Source organism: Anopheles maculipalpis, chromosome 3RL, assembly GCF_943734695.1.
Source record: "Anopheles maculipalpis chromosome 3RL, idAnoMacuDA_375_x, whole genome shotgun sequence".
In the NCBI taxonomy this organism is placed as follows: Eukaryota; Metazoa; Arthropoda; class Insecta; order Diptera; family Culicidae; genus Anopheles; species Anopheles maculipalpis.
In genome coordinates, this window is record NC_064872.1 from 65,879,911 (window position 1) to 65,902,541 (window position 22,631).

The 22,631-nt window shown below is 41.9% G+C and overlaps 1 protein-coding gene across 2 annotated transcripts in view; it reads right to left on the reverse strand.

Annotated features, from left to right (window-relative positions):
- LOC126561735 (semaphorin-2A-like) overlaps nt 1-22,631 on the reverse strand; it is a 624,320-nt gene that overhangs the window by 229,071 nt on the left and 372,618 nt on the right. The window contains exon 2 of one of the 2 annotated variants that reach the window (XM_050218043.1): nt 2,868-3,064. The exons of the other annotated variant lie outside the window; for it this stretch is intronic. The gene's annotated coding sequence lies outside the window, so the exon portion shown is untranslated. The remainder of the gene's footprint in view (nt 1-2,867; nt 3,065-22,631) is intronic. 2 annotated transcript variants of the gene reach the window in all.

The following is a 22,631-nucleotide window of genomic DNA, read 5'->3' on the forward strand; positions in this document are numbered from 1 at the left end:
TTAACGACTTCTTAATTCACGATGGGCATCGAATGGCTTAATAAAATTGACGATACCACTTAGTTGGATAGTCAGTCCTCAGTAAGGGGTGAGATATCCCGGATGGGATTTGAAACTCGGTCCTGCCGTTTGAAGACCGGCGCCGCTGACGCCTACACCACCGGGCCACCTCAACTATCCAAATACGTGGTTTCAATAAGACTGGTTAGCCATTCGATAGCCATCGTGACCTAATAGGTCTTTTTTTTTTCTACAGCATAAGTTTACTAGCGCAGCGGCTTATTACAATGCTGCAACGTTTTCCCCTGACAGTACAGAAAATCAGCCGTTACGCACACACACAGTTGAATCAGTAACAGATGGAATTATTTAAAGAAATAAATCCTTCAAAAATTCGTTTGCAAAGCTTCAAAACCACTTCGATACTCGTTGCGGCTGAAATACAGCGCCCTTTTACTACTGGTTCATGGTTCAGACGCCAGAAATCGATTCTAAATTGAAATTTGATACACTTTTCCCCATCCGAATCACACCCTCTACCAGCAATTGGGAATTTATACTACGCTAGGAATAAAAAACACAACCAACGCGACAAATTTGCAACCATCGACAGAAAAGCTTTTGCTGGCGTTGTCATAAAATCCACACACTTGCTCTCTTGCGAGTAAAAATACACACACACATACACACACTAACGTATTTCAACCGCAACATAATGTTTCGACTAGCACTTGCTGCTGAATGCTGCTACACATCATCCGGGAGATATGATTTGGTCGTTAAGCTAGTGAGATCAACCCTCACACACACACATAGAAATGATCATTCTCGCTCTAGGGGTATAGAGTATGCAATTTACTCATCACTTATTGATCAACGGAAGCTATTGCACGCCCACCCTATCTAGACAGGGTTTTTTTGCATTCCCTATTTTATGACGATAAATTGGTTGACGTACACAGCTTTAGCTCTTACGTTTATTAGAAACTTCACAAGTCCAAAAAATCATCATAAGACCTCTCCTAAAATATGTCCCTGTATTCTTTTGTTTCCTGCTTCATCAGGAATATAAAGCTTTTAGAAAGAGGAGCAGTTGCATACGCGTCGGGCTTCATGATGAATTATTTATATACTTCATAATTCCCACAAAAACGCGACGATTATCTTCCCGATCGATCCGGTATATATCCTCAAAAAAGCAAAAAGCTCAAACTCACCAGCACAATAACGCTATCCGAGCTATCGAGCTTTGCTTCAGGGTTGATAATATGCGAGCGAACCTCATACAACAGTGAAAAGGTTCCCCATGCACACAGCACTAGTATACAGCTTGTTTTACGATCGGTTGTAAATTTTAATTTTACAACCAATCTAAAAAAGTTACGTTTGCCACACACACAAAAAAACCGCCTTACGGATATAGCGTGTGTTGGAGCAGAGTACGGGCTCGCATCCTATATACTCTGCATGACTGTTTCCAATTTTGTTCGCAACAACAACCGCCCAACAAGGCGCAGGACTTAGAGGGCGTGTACATGTGCCTGGGGGTGGAAAAGCGCAACAAGCACCAAGCTGGATGGTTTGGTTTTTGAGGGTACGAACGTTTTGGTCGATTTATGATATCACTCAGCTATCGAAGAGCCCAAAAGTGTTGCCCGAAAGCTCGCAGGAGTAAATGGACCGTTCGGTGAACATGTGGTCTTTGGTTTTAGTAGAACGCTAAAGGTTGGATACGAGGGCTCAAACACGACCAGAAACACAGTTTAAGTCAAGCACAGTTTTATATCTTATTTTTTATAATTTAAAGTTTAAAATGAATTAAGAAACTACAAAAGTTTGCATATTATTTCTTATTGCACATAAGAAATACGAAGTGCTGTATCCTAGTCATGGCACCAATCATTAAATTTATGTTTTTATTTTTTTGTAATTTTTGTTATATTCTTAAGATTTTTTTCTCCAGATTTTGTTCAATTCTCTCGCAGTTAAAGAATTCTTTTCCCGGCAAACGCCACTACATCAAAAATCAAATCCACACTGCACGTTTCAACATCCAAAATAAAACGCTCCCACCAACAGTTCCCGCAAAGCGCCTCAAGCTTTTACGGCCAACACCAATTCGTGATGCGAGTGGGTTTCATTTTACGGCCCAACATCGGTACCCCCCTCTAGGGGGCAAAAAAAAACCACACGCTGGCTGGCCGAGGCCAATTAAAAAAGCAAAATCGTGAAGAAAAAATCATTAGCATCCTACACACCACGTAGACGAGCGTAGCCATTGCCGATCGTCATTGGGGGAAGATTTATCATTACTGTTTGGTTGATGCGAAGCGAATAAACACAGCCACACAGAGTTGATTTGTAGAAAACAAAAAAACCCCAGGCAATAAAATCACTTCTCATCATCCAACGATCGTTAGTTATAAAATCGCTTCGAACATTAAATATCATTCGCCATCCGCAAAAAGGCAAACAAACCTGTAAAAAAGGCTCTAGACCGCACTGTTGATGAGCAATGATTTTGATCAAGATTGCTTTTTTGGTTTTATTTCGGTTTCAATCTTCCCAAACGAACAGAAAGCATATTTTAACGATCTTCTTTACGTGCGTGATGCAGATGAAACGACCATAAATTCGATTTGGAGCAGTATTTTGGTAGGACATTCCTGTGCAAATTTTATGATCCGACCAAGCATTTTGAAGTTTCTAGTGCTCATTACAAATCCATCAATTAAAATTACTTCACTGGTATGTGCATTAATATTCCGTTGCACAATGGAGCTTAACAATCGCTCCAGAACATTGATTATCGTCCCAACCGCGAATGTTTTTATCGGTTAAAGAGAACCCTTCCTTGAGATGCTTACCTCTGTGATGTCGAAGATGATGCTGTCCATTAAATCCGACTCCGCCAACGTTCGACTGTCCGCTGCCACAGCACGGTTGCTCGTAGTAGAAATTCCACGTATTTTCGTAATCACCTGCAGCGGGTCGGAGCAGCTGCAGCAGAACGAACGTTACGGCCAGAGCCGTACACCGCCACGCATTCCAGCTAGTTCTGCTGCTAGTCGGCCGAGCCATCTTCTTTTTGGAAAGAATCTACAACAAATTTTCCCACTTACGGCTGCGCTGCACGGCCACCACCTAATACAGTATTGACACTCGTCAGGATATTCCCAAAAACCAAAACAACACAACTTTGGCACTCTTTCTACTTGACTCTTTTTTGCCTTTTCAATTTATTATCGCTCATTTGCACAACCGGCACCAATCAACATCACCGACAGCATACGGCCATCGCACAAATGATGATCATTACTTGTGACAGAACGACTCCTGCCAATATTGCTTCTGGTAGATACACACAAACACTCACATACGCAACAAGGATCACTAAACCAAGCGGGCAAACAAAACGGGCGAACGAGCACACACTTTAACACACAAGCTAAATAAATGATCGTCGTGGCAATCAAAGAAGTGATTATTATTATATTTTCATTTACTTATGCGCCGATCGAACCACCGGAAAACCCCTACACGGCCTTAGAAGTGCTAAGGCAAATGCACACTCACACTAGCATCACATACAAAAGGTAACTAGAATTAAATGGAAGAAAATTGGTTTAAAGAAAATAATCCTTCGGGATGAGAAATCAGACATGTGTGTGTGTTCCCATTGTCCATACAGCACACACCCAGCACAATAATTTGATACATAAATTGTTTATTCCACCAGCTATAATTTTGCTTTGCTGATTGCTCTGAGTGATGTACAACGACGTCTTATTTGCTTTGCGGTAAGTTAGTAGAAAAAAATCAAAATAATTGGTGTGTTACAAAATTAAATTATTATTATCTTTAATTTCTAAGCAATTCAAAATACAATCAACTGCTCACACTCATCATACGTTCATCATCATCAACTCAAACTCAGACATTAGAATTGGCAAGAATCCTGTAGGGAAAGAAGGAAAAACCATTCGTTATTGTTGAGTGTTAAAAAACGGGTTCTAAAATAACCTCCCAAGAGTGTTTTGAAAATCCGTACACTTCCTCCACAACTGACACGGAAAGCTCATTTTTTCCACCGCATCCAACTATTATCGTTTCATCCTATTTTTTTTCCAGGCCACACCAAATCGACGTCGATCTACTGACACTACTGACGGGAGCAGCGGGATCGATGATGATAACGAGCATATGACAGGTGATGAGAGATTTATTGCACACCGAGAGCCCAAACAATCGACTTCGCAGCAAAAGTCGATCGATCGGTGCCGTATCGTTGCACCGAGAGAGCAATGGCACATCCTTCTACACCCTCCGAGCTGAATTATTTCATTCTTGGTCGATGTTTTTGTTTGCCATCCAGTTCTCGATGCTTTCTCTCGGGGGTGGGTGCGCTTTACCTTTTCCTCAATTTTCCAGGTGCAATCAAATGCAATCATTTCATAAAATATTCCACCCCTTCGTTTCTTTAAAAAAAAAAAGCTCAAACCGGATTGGCACTGCAGCAGCTATTATTTACCAGCCCCACCATTTTCCAACTTCGATTGATACGAAGGAAAACGGCACTACGCTGTCAGGAGAGCTTTCATTTCATTCGAAACGAACACGCGTTTTTTTTTTTGCAGCAGCAGCAGTAATGTGCTGAGGAAAATCATCATTTTCATCACCAGCCCCAGCTGCATCTCGCTGGAAAATACTACCCAGACAGTGGTTTGACAGCTTCGCAGAATTTTCATATCAAATGTACACGCAAAGCGGCAGATGCTTATTAGAATTTTACTTGTACTGTGTCACCTTTTGCCTTCCGCCTTGATACTAATGAAATGTTCCAGCTTCTTAACTTCCAGAGAGTGAATTCTGGGCAAAGGCGATCGATACCGCCCCTTCAGTGAGCTGCACGAACCGATATCTTTCATCAGAGTTCGTATCGTTACGGCAGCGTGATGCATCCAACGGTATTCGAAAGCAAATTAAAAGGAACCGTATTTGCATTGGCTGGGATGCAATAATACCTTTGAATGCGTTTCAATAAAATTTACCTAACACCAGGGTGGAAAGGTATTCATCTCGTTGAACGAATGCTAATAAATAAATATTACGATTTTATTTATTCTCGTTCGGTAAACTCTATATCTATCAGGCATACCAAAACAAGCGGAAATGTGTTGCGATGCACACAATATGAAGTTTGGTTCGCAAACGCAAGCATGATTAAATTAAATTTTTGGTTTAAATTTCCCCATATCATGTTGCAGCACGTCTGTAACTCAGAATAAATAAATAAAATCCTAACAATTTTTTAAGTGAATCTAAAGTAGTATTTCATTTCTACACTGCAAACCAATTCGCTTCCTGCTTATTATCACGATAATTAATCAAGCGTCTGGGATCGCAACAAAACCAACGGATGATGATGAGGAGTTCAACTTGAGTGGCGAGTTTAATTAAGATAGACACAAATTCTACCGCTCGCCGTCACTTCGCAAATCGCATCCCCGCGATGAGTGCAAAAAGTAATTTTGAATTAAATTAAATTTCTTTCTTTGCGGTTTGCATTTTGATTACCAGTAAGTAAGTAAAGTTACCCTTTTTGATCTTATTTTAATTAAACTTTACTTAATGTGCGGATGCAAAACGCTTGTGGGTAAAGCATATAGATAAAACGGTAAAACTTTACTTTTAAAAATAAAATTTTCACTATCAAATTGATACCTAAACGACATTGGTCGATTGCTTCATTTTGTTCAGGTTTGCCTACGCCAGCTACTCTCCACATTAAATTGACGGTAATAACCATAGAACCAAACCTTCGTTAGAGGACATTACGTGTCGTTTGCTACGAGGTTGGCAATTTTGTAACACGTCTTGCTTTAAATCGAGTTGTCCCAACACAAGTCAACTCCAACATGTACACCATGGGCATGTTTAGAAAAGATCAAATTAAAGTCAAATCGGTTGCAACTGTACGGAGCAGCTTTCAGAGACAAGCTGTTGTGCCGTGGCAATACTCACACATCGATTGTATTTTTGCCTACAGTCACAGACCGATACAGGGTATGTCACTTTTACATTCGTCTATTGGTCTGAACTCTTGCGGATGCTGAAATCCACAGCACCAAAGCATCTCTTTCACATCGGCTGTGCATTCCAGCAGTCCGTGGGGATCGGTGTAGCGCGTAACTTCAACAATCACTACCATGAAGTTCGTTCCCCGCACGGCACGAAGAAACAAGCGAGTCAACTCATGCTGAATCGATACTGATTCAAACCCATCTCCGGGGGTGTTTGAGTTCAAAAAGTCTGCTGCTACACACAACCCACTAGACGACGGCTATATGCACAAGTCGCGCGCGACTTGCAAACGGCCAAGACAGCCAAGGAAGCCAAGAAACCGGTTCCCGCCATGGAAATGAAATCGAGAAAGGCATAACGAAGCGAAGTATCCCGTACCAAACCGAATGTGACACAAGCTGTGAGCTGGACGGCTAAGAGAGCAGTTTCACCATCCAGCGCCGTAGCGAGGTCGAGTGCTTTGAAGGTACGCTGTAAGCCTGGCTGACCGGACCCCGTGAAGCTAACACGGGAAGACTTTGTATCGATTTAATTACGAAATAGTCAACCTGGAAACTTGGAGGCGTCCTTCGTCGCTTGCTACAATGTTGTGGCCTGTTCCTGTAGCAGACTCCCCGGGGAATTGATGGCCGCTCCAAACCAGCGTGTGTTTGTGTGCTCCAAGAGCAATTCGGTCTACCAAATTGGGACTGATAGTTGTACCTTTGCGAAGAGGAACACATCGCTAGGTCCTTTGCATTGGAACTTAAACTTTCTTACAGTTTGTGCTTCTTTTGGTGTTTGCTTCTACTTCTTTTCTGAGATACATTCGCAAATCGAGAGCTTCGAGAAAGCATTGTTTCAAACGCAAAAAAAGTTCAAGTATCTCCCCATACCGGAGGAAAACGAGTTTTTCCACAGCTCAGCAGTATCGACCGACCCGTGCACACTTACCAAATGGAGGTCGTTAGATCAACGATTCAGAAACAGAAAAAAGAGCGTATGTTCTTGTTCCAAAGCAAAGACGAAATTCAAAACTCAACGCACAAGTTCTTCTAAAAGCTTGGTTCGCGGTATGCGAAAGAGAATTTACAACCAAATATCGATCGAAGCTGAACGGCAGCAAAAGTTCAAACTACGCTGTCTTAGTGCTCCAAATTGGTAGACTGGAAAGGAATGTCTACCGCAACAAGCATCACCTTCGTCCGTGAGGTTTGCGGTGGTACCACGGCATTCGTTGTGCGGTTTTGGCCGTCGAACTTTTGCCTGATTGCCTCACGGTGGGAAGCAGGGTGTAATGCAAAATTCGAAGAACTGAAACATTAAACGCTAGAAGAGCACGGCGTGTTGCACCATTGTTACATGCGTGGTTAAGGTGGTTGAACAATTGTATACATGTAAGCGATGTTGCTGAGTGGATTTAAAACGATCCGCTTACATACTCAGCCAATCAGATTAATTGGAGTGATGTTAGGACACGCTTGAAGTCTATTTCGCAAGATAAATGTTTTATAATTAACATCCACAATTATTTTCACTGGTATTTAACCTTCGAGGTTAGATACATAAGCTTCGAAGCAGAGTATTACATTCATAATAAAACATCTCATCACTTACTCTAAACGATGCCCAAACATAAAAACTGTTTGGCTAAAAAATCCAAACAAAAACATCTGCTCTTAAATGATGTGCCAAACAGATCGCTCTATTGTCAACAAGTCTTCCTAAACGGTCCCCGAAAAACATTTGGAGCAAGCAGTGTGAGATGAGAGTACCGGGACACAGCAATAATTCCTTTCCGACAGTTTTTTTTTTTTTTTTTTTTTTTTGCGACGACTCGAGTGAACCAACGCACCCAGGGATCCCACTTTAAATCAACAACTTCAACGTTGGAGTTTTAATTAAAGTTTTGCCCCAAAAAACAATCACCAGGCGAAAAACTTTGATGTCAACGCACACAGCAGCCCAACCACGGCTTTGTTTTCCACGGCTTGGTCGACGTTCATATTTCTTCTCCAGCTGCCACTGGGTTCTTAGAACAGTAGCACTGCACCATCTGGAAAGTGTACAACGTCGTCTCCCCTCCCCGTGCCTAGTGGCGCAGAAAACGAGCTCGAAGACAGGGTTCCATAATCGTCATCTTTGTCAAGTCGTCAAGGAGGACCCATCCTTTGCCAAGATATTCGAGGGTCTTCACTGGCATTGAGTGCCACCACTGTTGTTGTGTCCTTCAAATTAACCCCCCAAAAAAAAAAATCCTGTATAAAAGAGGTTTATGCTACCGCCAGTAAGCATGTCCTTGCTCTACGGGAACCAGTTGAAATTCTTCTATTTATAATGCTAGAAATTTTCGCTCAACTCCACCTTAAAGGGAACGAAAAAGGATACCAATTTAAGGCCCGCTGGAGCCATCCGATTTATCAACCAGCCAAGGCTCCAACTCAACATGTTTTCCTGAGGTTCCGTTTTTTGTCCTTATTTTAATCTTTCTACCCTTGTAAATACTACCCTCCTTCCCTCTAAATAGCCACCGAAAAGATACCGTGGATTCTATTCAAACAAACCATTCAAAATGCTCTACCACGCACAGTTGCCGTACAGAGGAGTACACTAGCAAGAAGCCTGAAACACACGAGGCCACGGGTAAGTGAAGCGATGAAACGGAGCAAAAAGTACCTCAAAAGGACTCAATTAGCACTCAGTTTGTCCAACTCCCCGCGCATTTGTCCGCATCCCTGTTAGTTTCGCTTCTACACTGGCGAAAAACGGTCCTCATCAGCTCAGCTTCACGGAGAGAAAATTTCATCGAAAAACCTTCCGGTAAAACAGTCCTAGACAAGCTGCTGATACTGCTGCTGCCATTGATACACGCTGCGGAAGGAAAGGGATGATGTCGGTACGGTTGAAAACGGCCAAACACATCCCACTACCCCGGTCGGTTCATTTATTTCGAACCTTCGACAACACAAGCGCGAACCGCCGTCGCCTTCTCCGACGATCGTTCAAATGAAGAACAGAAAACAGGACTCGGACCACAGGAAACAACAAACAACGCAACAACGCAACAAAAAAAAAATCGCCTAACAACGACCCTGTTCTCAGTCCCTTCGCACAGGCAATGTCCTCACCGATGTCCAGAGAGCTTGAAGAGTTCTGCGAATCACCGGGATACGGCAACCTATCGACGGCGGAAGGCAAAAAGTGGATCTCCCTTAGCGTACACGAAGATGATGGCCAAAGGACATTTCTCTTTATTCTATCTTCTTGCATTTTTTGTCGTCCTGTGTCCTTGTGCCGGTTTGTGGGTGTGTGTGTGTTCTTTAATTATCGCTCGTTTGTTACTCTGTCCTGGTTTTATCGTCGTTTTTTATTTTTCGCTCACTCACTTCACTAGTGCGCATTCCGTTCTGATTCACCATCTGCCAGAGCCGTGGAATCGATCCCAAATATGACAAACCGCTGGGCAAGATGCGAAAAAGAGTTTTAATGAATAAACATTACACGCCACACCCTCCCGGCTACACCATCAGCAGCACGGAGTCCTTCTTCTAGCTTCTGGAGTTGAAATTCCAGGACCTTAATCTTCTTTGGCGGTAAATGCTTATTCCATTTGTAAAGGATAATGTGCTTCGGCCAACGTATTATCTCGAGCCGGTGATCTGGACGGCAGATTCTTACAAAGGCGACAAAACACGGTACACGGATTAAAGTGAGCGGCCGCACATGAAATGGATCACCAGCGCTTGGGCTGAGACGAGCTAAGAGGCATCGATTGTCCAGGGAAATTCTTTCCTTCATGTGAAGAAAAAACGAACCATTTGCAGCGGACAAGGAATCGGAACGTGCATGGAGCAGTTTGCGACGAAGGTTAAAGGCACACCACAAACATAATTAAGATTTATTGCGCCTGACCGTTTGCATTTGTTGTCTTTGAAAGGCCGGTTCAGTTCCGCGCTGTGAGTTAAGCATCAGAAGTCTTTTGGCGGTATCGCTTTGTCGCTAAAGATGACAAGACAGCAGCAGGAAACGTCGACGAATATGTATATACAAAATGGTTAAACGTTAGACTCATTCGAATTGGAGTTTAAGTTCCTTATTAAGACATAAATGATTTACTGATACTTCATGATAATTTTCGAGGCTAATAGCTTTAACAACATGAATACGCTCAAACAGCTGCATTGCAGACCGTCGAGAGAATAACACCAGACAACCCAGTTTATCATCTTGTCGTGGTTATCGTTTGCTTTGCGCGACCAGACCATAAGTCAATTCTTGATGACATTTCCTACGCTGGTTCATGAAGTTCTAGCCAACCATATGCTAAGCTTCTAATTAACAAAATATGACGACATACACAAAAAAACTCTTTCTTTTCTCAATTCTTTGTCTCACGCCACTAGAATTGGCAAATGTTCCAGCCGCCTAAATTAAGTCATTCCACAAAACGACCCTAATAAACCTGTCCAAAAGTTTCTCGCACACGCCACAAAACAACATGTGTGCATCAGCTTTAGTCTTTGCCAACGGAGACCTTAAAATCTCCGCCTATCTAATCGGCCACTTTTTCTTTACGACCAAAAATCCGTCCAGATGTCCTTGTTATCTGCTACATTAACGACACATCATCATCCAATTCCAAAGTCTACCTGGACGGGCCTTCTCCCTGATGAACCCCACAAAATTCGACACCTTTCCACAGCATGCACCAACCGTTTTCGGGTCTTTTTCATACCGCCTGGTTCGCTTGGTTGCCATTGCCAACAGTTTCCTTGACCGGACCGAAGACACCTACAGAGCTCTGGTTCACCGGCGGAGGGAATTAAGTTATTTCTCGTTTGGTCCCGTGGTTCCCGTGTTCGCATCTTAATCATGCAGCGGCCAGCCACCACCGCAGAACACGGACACACGGTCGCGTTCTCTTTTGTTTTATACACTGTTTCCCTTCCAACAAGCATCCACCCCACACAGAAAGGAAGAAACCGGTTCAGAGGTTGCCTTTTTTTTTCGAGTGAGTTCGAAAAGATGCGATGGCTTCCCGCGATCTTTGCGCGATCAGTTTACTTCACGCGAGCGAGTCTGATCGAAATTCTTACTTTCAAAAATACAATTTGCAAAGAGCAAAATTTTTTCGCCGTTGGGGATGTTTTAACAGCCGAATTTTGGCTTTACAAATGTATCTTCAAGCGCAGTATTGCGGATAACTTTCGACCAAAAACTATGTACAAAAAAAAAAGGCTTGAAAAAAGGTTATTGTCCCGCTCTTTCCACGTGGCCAAATGTGGATGTGCTCGGTTGAGTCACTAACGACCAACACTCTAACATCCCATCGCCGCCGAGTGTATGGAGGAATATTCAGACAAGTTTTCCCACTCTACCAAAAACAAAAACTTCCGCTCTAGAGCATTGTTTCTCTGTTAGCAACATTCACAGTCCAAGATTCTCTGCAGTGAAGAGATGAAGAGACGATCGATACAACCAAAAATTAACCATCTGTGAAACACACCATAGGACCATAAAATGGCGCTTGGTGGTGTTTTCGGCGTCAAACACTTCAAATGAGATGAAATATGTTATTCAGGGTTTATTTTTGGATACTGATGAAGTAATGACTTTTCTTTAAATGCCATTTTTTTGGTTCCTTTATGACTTTATGAGTTTTTAGTTTATCTTTCGCTGTAATTCAAAGCGCAAATGCTTTTTTTATAAGAAACATAGAAACTTTGCAGATCTAAAAAAAAATGTTGGTAACATGAATAGAAAATGTTTCTATCGATCATCAAATGGAAGGCAAACGTTCGTAAAACAAACCCTCAACCAAACCTCAACATAAACCCTTGCCTACGCGAAGACTGAAGACATGCCTGTGTGTGTGTGAGTGCGAGAAATAACTCCCTTCTGATTCACCACCCCTCAACCGCATGCATGTGTGTGCGTAAGGTGCATTCATTAATTCTTTCTACACACATGCAGCACGTGCACGCACACCAGTCTAACCGCCTGTGTGGTTTTCACCTTTGCTGTACACAGCACAAACGAGAGGGAAGTATAAACATACAGGGGGCTGTACGGTACCACGCTCCGACATGAATTGTCGTAAAATAATAAACTGAACCTTCTGACATACAAAAAAAATCCAAAAATTGATGCACATTTTATGCACAAAGTTCCATACTCAGAGCTTATTAAAATTAAAAAGAAAAACGACCATTAAAACCCACTTCCCTCAATATTGGTTCCGCTACCAATAGCCCTGCCAAACCCAACGCACACGAGCGCAAATTGCCGGGTTTGCTGTCTCGCTCGCACAGCAGCCAGCTCACACCAGACAACCAGCATCATTAATGCTACAGAAGCAGAAGAGGAAAAAAAAAACACAGTTTATGCTACAGAGGAAACTAGTTTTTGTTTATCTTTCTTCCACATCTCACGCGGAGTTCGAGCATACACATGTACACGTTAAAATTTGTTTCCACTAGCATGTGTGCGTGTGTGCGCGCTGAACGCGAGTTCAGTTTGAGGCAGCGATCTTAACTGCGGGGCGATCACATCGAAATGTATGCGCTAAAGAAACAGAAAAAAACGTATGTCTTTGAATGTTTCCATAAACGAAATGAAGAAACTCCACCAAGAAGAGAGCATCATTTATCTCGGAGCGCACTGCACTGTCCAAAAATGCATTTTTATCAACGAATGCAACGCCCGTCGTTTTGTTTCACTTGCAGCAAAAACACACACGGAACGCTCTCATATTCTGGGTGTGAGGGTTGTGCCTTATCACGCTTTTCCGCAAAGGCCTCTGGTTGGTTTCGTTCCACGAAAAAGGCCATTTACCCTTCCGGATGTTTGGAGCGAGCCTGAAGGGGTGGTGACACAAGAAGATGGGCTGGAGCCTACCCCCATACACACATACACAGGGGGTTCCGTTTACACCGGACGCCAGCAGAACAATAAGATTGTGAGAAGTCAGTTGCAGCGGAATAGGTACGGATTTTTACACTCAAACCAACCCCCAGCTCACCCACCAAGAACGGGTACTCTGCACGGGAAGGAGATACTGACCGGGTGTGAGCGTTGCAAACGAACCGAGCAATGCAGCAATGCAGCTTACAGCGATGGATTTTGGGTTAGATTTTGCTGGAATAAGAATGCTTTTCTCTGCTGGGATGATGCATGAAGCAGTTGACGGCGATGGATTTGATACAACAGCATCTTTGTTAGAAAGGTTTGTCTGGGTTTTTTTTTTTTTTTTGTTGCTGCTGTTACAAACCAGACACAGATACATGTACACTTTGAATTGCTCTTTTTCGATATATACACACACAAACATACACAACACAAGCGCACATCAATGAAGCACAATAATAACAACAGAACGCTCGCTTTGCAAACATATCTCTTAGCTTCGCCTATCTTTTTAGCCACGAATTTTCACCTTTTTTTTCTTAAACATAATACACAATTTTCCTTCGCCCGGCCGGAACGAGTGGCAAACGCAAAAATACACTTGCGCACGTCACACAAACAACACACCGTTGGGAAAACCGGTCGGCCACCGCGCGACAGCGAAAAAAAACCCGTCCGTCCGGGATGCGTTTTCGGCAAACCACTGGCCCACGGTCCGCAACGAAACGTAGAACCTACCCCGGGGTTTTGGGCCACAACTACTGCACCCGGTGGAAAATCTTCGGAAACAGCACGGCGAGGAAAAATACACACCACACTCGCGCTTCGGCAAATGCAAACGAAAACATCCGCCAAACGTTTGTCGTCGTCGTCGTCGACAACGGTAGACCCGAAACCCGAGTATGGGTAAAACACAACCGTACACTGTCGAGTCGGCTCAACGAATGAATGAAAATGAACGGGCGGATGAATGGGGGGCAGCGAACGGAAAGTGAACACTTCCAGTGAATGGATTCGACTCACGCGCTTCTCACTGCTCACTTTGCACGCTGCTCACCCCGTTCAAGACTCTCATTTGTTTGAAACATCTGTTCGATATTTGCCAGTTTTGAAAAATTAAAAATAAATATAAATTACCAATATGTGGTCGGTATAAGTTAAATTTATCTTCCTCCTTGACTTTAACAACCGTCAAGAAAATCTTCTAAACAAAATTATTCAAAACAATGCTCCAATCATCATATTCATTTAAATTTTTATCATAGACAAGATTGGGATATGAAAAGATAAATAAAAGGCAATACAAATTAGCAATTGTTATTTTTGTTTAAAAGTAAACAATCAAATAACACACACAACTCAAGCCTTTCCAAAATTGAAAGGAAATTCACTGCTTTCCCCACACACACACAAAACTCAATATGAGTGGAATGAACACATCTTGCAGCGTTGAAGGAGAAAATGAAACTGCTCGAATTTTCCACCACAACTACGACGGGGAAATTACGTTGTTAGGTTAGCATTTTAAATTCAACGGAAACATCTATCTTGTTTTGTGCTTCTTCATAAAAGCAATTTTGTTTTTATTTATTTTTTAAAATGAATTATGCAAAACAAAACTTAATTAATCGAGTAAAAGTCAGAGCTCAAGTAGGATATGCCTTGTAAAGTTTTTTGTTGGTCAACACACGCGATGATGACCATAAGGCAAGCGTTATATTAGGAATGAATGATATAACAATACTTTAAAAAATTATGAAAAAATATCTTCTTGGCTTAACAACCTCGAAGGATAGGACGAACAGAGAAGTAGAAGGGAAAGGTACCAGCGCAGAAAGATGCAACAAAATTTTCTCTGCCTTGATTGTTTATTGTAACAGCACCAGATGAAGGGACTTTCTCAATTAATCTTCATACAACCATATGTTTCTATCAGATTAGAAGAAATAGTTTTAATTTACATTTGATTATTACGGTCCAGTGCCGTATTGTCCTTAGAAGAAATAGTCATCATGGAATATTTTTTTTTTTTTGTAATGAATTCTTACAGTTCATATCTTACTGAAAGGATTGACTCTATCCAAATCTTCTGCTTGGCTTAACGACTTTTCTAAGGTCACGGTGTGCATCGAATATCTTAACTAGACTTGCCGATGCTATGTAGTTGGATAGTAAAGTCCTCACTACTGGGGGATGTGTCCGAGTGGGATTTGATTCCGGTCCTGCCGTTTGAAAACCGGCGCCGCTGTCACCTGCACCATCGAGGCTGCCCCCGGTGGTGTAGGTTGTTTAGATGATAAAGAGTTATTTTCCTTTCTTTCAAAATAAAATTAATCTGTTACCTTAAGCTATTATTTTTTCCTTGAAAACGACGACGTGGAAAAATCACTTGGTTATTTTGCCTTTAAGATAGATAAAACAATCCTTTTTCCTCTAAAAATTTTAAAACAATTCAATAAAAATATAAATCATTAAAAAAAAATGGTGGAAGACTTGGTGGTAAACGTTTTAATTATTATTTTGAATGATAAAATATCGAAAGGAAACATAATAAGACGCTTGACAAATTAAACAAATCATCATCGCATTTTCGATAAACGATAGTTTCGGATTAAACACGCATTAGAGACATTTAGTTATGTAGATTATCAGTCAATAAAAATGTTAAATTGCTTAGGTGCATCATAAAACATACTCACGAATATTTCTGTAAATCAATCTTCACGAAGAATCATACAAAAGAAGCTTACCTGCAAATATACAAACGTAGAAAAAATTAGATAGAGTCAAAACTTAAGCAAACCTTAAGCAAAATACTTTAACTTCCTCACTAATTTTAAAGAGTAAAAATCTCAAAAGAATGTAAGAAAATAAAAGATTTCATGTCGTATAGAGAGGATCTGTCCACCTTCCGATTGCAGCTATCATCACTCGCATTCCGATGGACGTGCCATCATAGCCATAGTTTACCTTCCCAGCACAATCTTTGCTAGTTTACCCACGATGGTTCGAAGGTCTTTTTTTCCAATCGACGCCAAACCGTTCGTACACTTGCTGTTCGCAGTGCATTTTTCCTTCTTATAGCTAAGAGCAATCCTCGCATGCATACCCAACAAGACGGTCAGACGATGGAGCGTCACACAAAGGACGACGTGCACACGTGCTACTCTTTGGAGTGATGAAATGAGGAGGAAAAAGCTACCCACAATTGAATATGAATCAATTCACGCCAAGACAAAACCTTTCACACTGTGCTTTCTAGCAACCTCTCTTGAGATAGGGAGGAGGTAAAAGCAAAATTTGAGAAAGAAAATTGACGAATGAAATTTCCATCCCAAAACCATAGTTTTTTTCCCCGTTCTTTCCATAATGCTTACCCCAGAGCACACACCCTCAGTGATTTGATTCAACATTCGATGAAGTTGTGTGATCGTAAAATGGCATCAATATCAATATAGCCAATTCCAGCTGTCGCACACACACAGGACGTACGATGTGCGGTTGCTTGCCATTTTTATACATGCTGCAAGCAGCGACAAAACCGACGAACCCCGGCCCGAGGTGTCGCATCGGAAGCAACGGTGGTAGATTGCTCAAAACCACAGGAATGATAGCATCCTTTCTTCATAGCATAGCTGTCCTTCTGGTGGAGGTAGAGGCTATTGGCGAATACAATATATGGCAACTACCAATCATTTCAACCATGTCAACCACAAAAACCATTCTTTCTAGCTTCCGTGCAGATAAGATCGATTACGGTAAGCTGAGAATGAACTACAATTATTGTAGATATATTTGAATATTTTGGAAGACTTGACTAGCCAACGTCAAATTGTCACCAGTTTCGATTTAAAACAGATGATGATGCTGCTTCAAGAGGATTGCTAACAAATCATGCCGTAATGCACCTAGCAAATAAGGGTTTCTTGTATTCAAGGCAATTAATTGAAATAATTGATTGCCTTCTGCAAACATAGATCTTCTTCTTCTACCATTTTTTTAGGTGTAAAAACCTCAACATACTTACTGAACTCCAGTTTTATTCTGATTGCTGGTCAAATGAATAAGAAAACTCCTTAGAACTAATTTAAAATAGTTTACTTAAGCCACAAAACAGGATCTTCAACGAAATGAAGAAACTTTTCTCCACGAACAAGCAAACTACAATCCAATGATTGCAAATAAAAATAAACAAATTGCAACGTGAAACCCAAGCAAAGCGACAACTTCGGAAGGTGATCTTCTCGCTTTGCTCTTTGCATCAACAAGACTACTACTGCTCGCCGCGAAAGAAGGGACAAATTAAAATTTCAAACCACTCAGGACAAATTAAAGGTTCATTTGCATGGGATAGTAAACTCATTCAACAACAGTAAGAGAGTAAGAGGGGGGGAAAATACATCTTCCCTCTGTACAAACTCTCAACCCGATCCGGTTGCGCTTGGGAGTGAAGTATTCTACCGACACTTTCCTAATGACGGCTACAGGCTTGGCATGGTCCAGGCTTCAGTAGACAAGGTTCCGACAAAAAAAAATAATATCAACCTCAAGAGATCTAATAAAAAAGGCCGGATGCCGTCCGATCGAGCCCGTTTTAGGTTCAATTTGCTTCGAAACGGAACCACTCCAAGCTGGCTAATGGTTTCAATTTCAAGCATTCTCGTCTATCGAAGAAACTCGCTACCTTTATTCGCTTAGATCTTCGGGAATAACATCCAAGCGTATACAGAATCTTCGTTCGGATCTTCAGAAATCTAGCAAAGGAGTTGTCTTCTACTATTCAAAAAAAAAAAGATACATACAGGCACACAGCTACCTCTAGCGAAACTAATTAAAATAGTTTCTGTGTGTGTACATAGTGTGCTTGCTTCCACCAGAATAGCAAAATACTTCCATGGATGTTTGCCACAGTTTTTCCACTTATTGCCAGCATCGTTTTCAACCAACTTCTCGGACGAACGATGGTGCGCCACGGAAATTTAGGTAAACAGAAGTAATTTTTCGGTGCTTGAGTCTTGCAGCAAAACTTGTTCGAAAATGCAACTGTTACTAACGGCATCATTATGAAGAAATTCAAAACATTAAACTTAAACTCATGCGGATAGGCGGACTATTCAACATCGCACTGTTAAGCCAGCCCGTGCTGGATAAAAAGTATTTGGGAAGTCTCGGCGTCTAAAGGAGTGTATTTGGTTAACATCGTGAAATTGTTTTAGATTTGTACTTATCTGGAATCTATTAAAAAAAAAACAAAAAAGAGTCGATTTAAACTGGACTGTGATGCATTCCAAAGCATATGAGTGCTGATTGACCAATGTTAACAGAACAGAAAAACATAAGTCAGACTTGAAAAGGAGCATCACGAAACTACTTTAATTTAAAAACATTGACTTTTTACTCAGATAATTTATCAATGAAATTGCTTGAGAGTCCTGAGTGGTGGGGTCGCATACAACGCACGGCAAAGTCAATCACTACGGTGCTTCAACAGCTGTGGCGAGACAAGGAAGCGATAGTAAGCAAAAGGACGATTGCTGCCTTAACAGAGAACGACGAGGTTGGCCTGGACAGTGTAGCTGCCTTCTTCGCAGAGGAGATCGAAGAGGAGAAGGACGAGCAGCACGACAACGGTCAGCTCGCTGCAGACGTGGACGGGCCAGGGCGGAGGAACGTGCACAGCAAAGGCTAGCAGCTGATGTCGCAGCAGCATCGACGGCCAGGGAAGATGATATTCTGCGGGCAGCAGCGGAGGCAGAGCGTGCTCCACCTCCCATTCCCAGACGTAGCCGGGGGCGAACACCTTGCCCCGAAACGTTGTGTCTTCGACATGAGCGCCTAATCTACATGCAGAGGGTGTGGAAAGCGAGGGTCAGGGAGGAAACATTAACACCTGATCCTCGGGTTTGATTCGTTCAAGGAGGAATCGTAGGGCCAATGCGCGAGAGAGGAGCTAACACCGAGAGGAGACGGTTGCTTACCCCAGCGGAACAAGCCTCGCTTTTAGAGGACATCACTTCGGGATGCTAAGCGTGTAGGCGTCAGTAACTTGCGAAGATATGAGAAGCGGTGTATGCATCGAAAGAAAACTAGCGGGGTCGTAGTTATACTTAGTTTTTAGTAGTTATACATGAGTTCTTTGGTGAAAATCCACGCAGCGTGAAAATACCCCCCCATGGGGAAAGCCCATGCGGGAATACCTGGGGGAGGGAGACGGGTAAACAACTGTGTTTGGAATAAAGAATAATAGAATTCTACAAGAAAAATACGGCGACGTGTCGTCATACTTAGTAATAAATAACGAAAATGACTTTTTACTGCGAAATGTTAAACAAGAAAGCAATAAACGAATTCGCAGACGACTGCTACCTTGATACGATCGAAAGATCAAATGACTGCGTTAGAAGCGACAACCGGAGGCGCATTCTTGATGGAAGATCATTCTACTATGACTACTAGAAGACCCCGGGCGGCTCTAGACTTTTCTTAGACCCTAGATTTAGCTTTGGGGCGTCCTGTCCTGGACTGTGTTGACGCTGAACGCCAATGCACTCATTATTTTTGAGTGCTGAGAACTATCTCCGGCAGTTTGTGAAGCAGGAGGTGAAGAAGTCTAAGGAATCACGAGCTAGCTGGACTGGCGGTGTACAATATCATAAAGGTAAGATGATGTCGGATTCGCAGGGGGGCCCTCGTCAGAAATCCATTCGAAACGACGCGCAGGTACGTACGGCGAGCTTGTTGGCTAGTTCAAGCCTAGCTAAACTTTGGACTATTAGACCCCCTGTACAATAAGATCACAACCCTGTACCAAGTTTCCTGGAAAAGGATTGGTAACCTGACCCTGGAAAAATTTCTCTACAAGCCGAAAAAAACCTTGAGCCTAGGCCTAAAAGAAGATCAAGAGTTATTTATACCGAAAACCGATTTTAAACTACATCAATAAACTTTCGAAATTCGCATAAAGACAAAGACTATTTGAAACATATGCTGAATCATTAATAGTATAAAAAAGACTACATTTTGAAAAATTATCATCAATTTCGTCAACTAATCTTCGTCCAGCGAATTATGTTGGAATTTAGAAAAAATCACATTAATAATAATATTAACGAACGCATTAACAACAAAATTATGCATAGGGAGGTCCCACTCACTAAGGAAACCACATTAAAATGCAAAACACTGGCCTAAGCAAACGTTATTTGTTCATCAAAGATGATTGTACCAGTGTGAAGCAAACCAAAAACCTAACATCAAATTTCCATCATCAACTTGACCCTGAAAGTTTGGAAGAATGATTCATCCCCAACATATTTTTTTTTTTCCTGTGGGGCTTATCTTGATCCTAAATAGCTTTGAATACCTTTACCATCAGATTTCTTGTGCCTTTTTTTGTGCCTTATTGTGCTGTTGTTTCTGGTTTCCTTGCGTTGCGATACCATTTTTCATGGACTCTGCTTACACTTACTACCAGCAACTAACGCTTATCCAATCATTCTCCAATTACGAAACACACGAACGGTCAGTCCCGGTGTTACAACGCACACATACATACCCATACTCACGCAAAACCGTTCAAGATCCATTTTTTCGGAAAGGCATCCCGATAAAATCCAATCAAATGCGTTCTAGGACGCGTGAAATGCGACCATCCGTTGCTATCCGGCAGACCATGGTTGGCAGAGATTTTGTATTTCTCTCTCGTTTCCGTGCGCTTTTTCCAACGTAGCAAGGGACGACCTAAAAGTCACCAAGTAAACGCATGCTGCTAAGAAAATCCAAGGAAAAGCACAGCAACACACCCACACACAAGAAGGCCGGCAAAGGATATCCCCGAAAAGAAATCCGGACACTGAGCGAAAGCAAATTAAATCTCTTATCAAACCTTCACGGGGTCGAATCGTTTTACAGGGTGTGGTTGTATTTTCTTTCCTTCCTTATTTTTTTCCCTTAGCACTAAACTCTGGAGTAAAAGAACAGGATTAAGCAGGTAACTCGCTTACAGCTTCGTGAAGAAATGCGCTTAACTGCGAGAAAAAAAGAAGAATGATTTTCATCACCGAAGGCAGCACACCTGGTCACTACTACAATAGAACTGCAAAAAAGAAATCAATTGCATTGCGGGATTGAACTCTCTCACATAAAAAAATCCCTCGAAACAACCGTAAGGAAATGAGCAGCAACAGCAGCAGCGGAATGTAACAATATCGCGAGAAATTAAAAGAAAGTTCCGCCCTAGGTTTTGATATTTTTTCCTCCAAGGTTCGCTACATTTCGGCAGACAATACAAGGATCAAAGGCAGACACACAAACACACACAAAATCCCTCCCCTTGAAGGAAATGAGCACACAAAAACCTATCACATTGGCGATTTTATTTTGCATTTTAAGAGTGCTTTCTGTCTCTTTTTTCGTATTATCCCTCTAGCGGAACCACGAAATGGACCATCTTAAGGGCGCACGATGATGCTGCTGCTACCACTATTACATGCAACGGTGCGCGTACTCTTGGCTGGCACACCTGACCGGCGTATCCTTCGGTGGACCCACCACCTCTAGTGGGCCGGTGGTAAAGAACAGTAGGTGTGAAGAGGAGAAAAGATTCTACTAAATTTACAATCTAATTTACATAAATTTAATAGGAACGTGAGTTTAAGTAATGGCCAGCACCGTTTGGTCCAGCCAAAAACACAACACCTAACAAACTGAGATCGAGGGAAGCCAACAGAGTGAACAAAAAAAAAAGCAATTCGGCAGAAGATATAACATCCCGCTACTGCTGCTGGACTGTGGGTCCGGCCATTTTAGCTTACAAACTACACTGCAAGCAGTTCCGGTTCTGGCTGCTGCGAAAGCGTAAGACACTTTTCTTGGCATTATTGTGGATCGAAATTTGGTTGGAAAACAATTTCAGTACCATTGCGAGTAGCCCGCTGGCAATAATCCTGAAGAAGTTGTTTATCTCATTCGCGGAAATTGAACTAAAAATCGAATACTCTTCGCGCATTCAAAAATATTAGCAGAGCAAAAAACACGTGCTGCTATTCGGAAGCGGCAAACTGGTGTCAGTCTCCTTCCACCAAAAAGGCACTTAGGCACCTGTGAGCATCGTTTTTTTTTTTTTACTTTAAGGTGAGTTAAAGGGAAGGGCGAAAAAGTTTTGGCTGGAATAAATACGCTTTTAATGCACTTCACCTTTTTACTGTTTCACTCGAGGAACGAGGGGGAGTTGTTGTGGGTCATGAGGAGGGGTGGAGATTTGTTTGAAGTTTATTTCCAAACAAAAACACGCTTAACGTGGACTAACTTTCTTTATTTTGTGTTATCATTACACCTTGCGTTAAGATTTTTCTTCTTGGTTGGAGAAGTTCTAATAGCCGAAAAAAAGGAAAATGTGGTATACGTAAGTGACTTTTAATAAACTGTAACAAATATGAACCACAACGACTATTAGAAAAGGCGCAAAAGTAAGACGTTGTAGATGAAATAATTTACGTCGTAGCGTCGTAGTCGTAGCTAGTCAATTGGCCAGGATACAAGGCTGAGCAAAAAAAAAACTCCAGGGAATATCTTAACACCAATCTGAACTCTCACTCTAACTCTGCAATGTATCGATCTCGATGGTTCCAATGACAATTTTTGCAAAGATTGTCCACGTACGC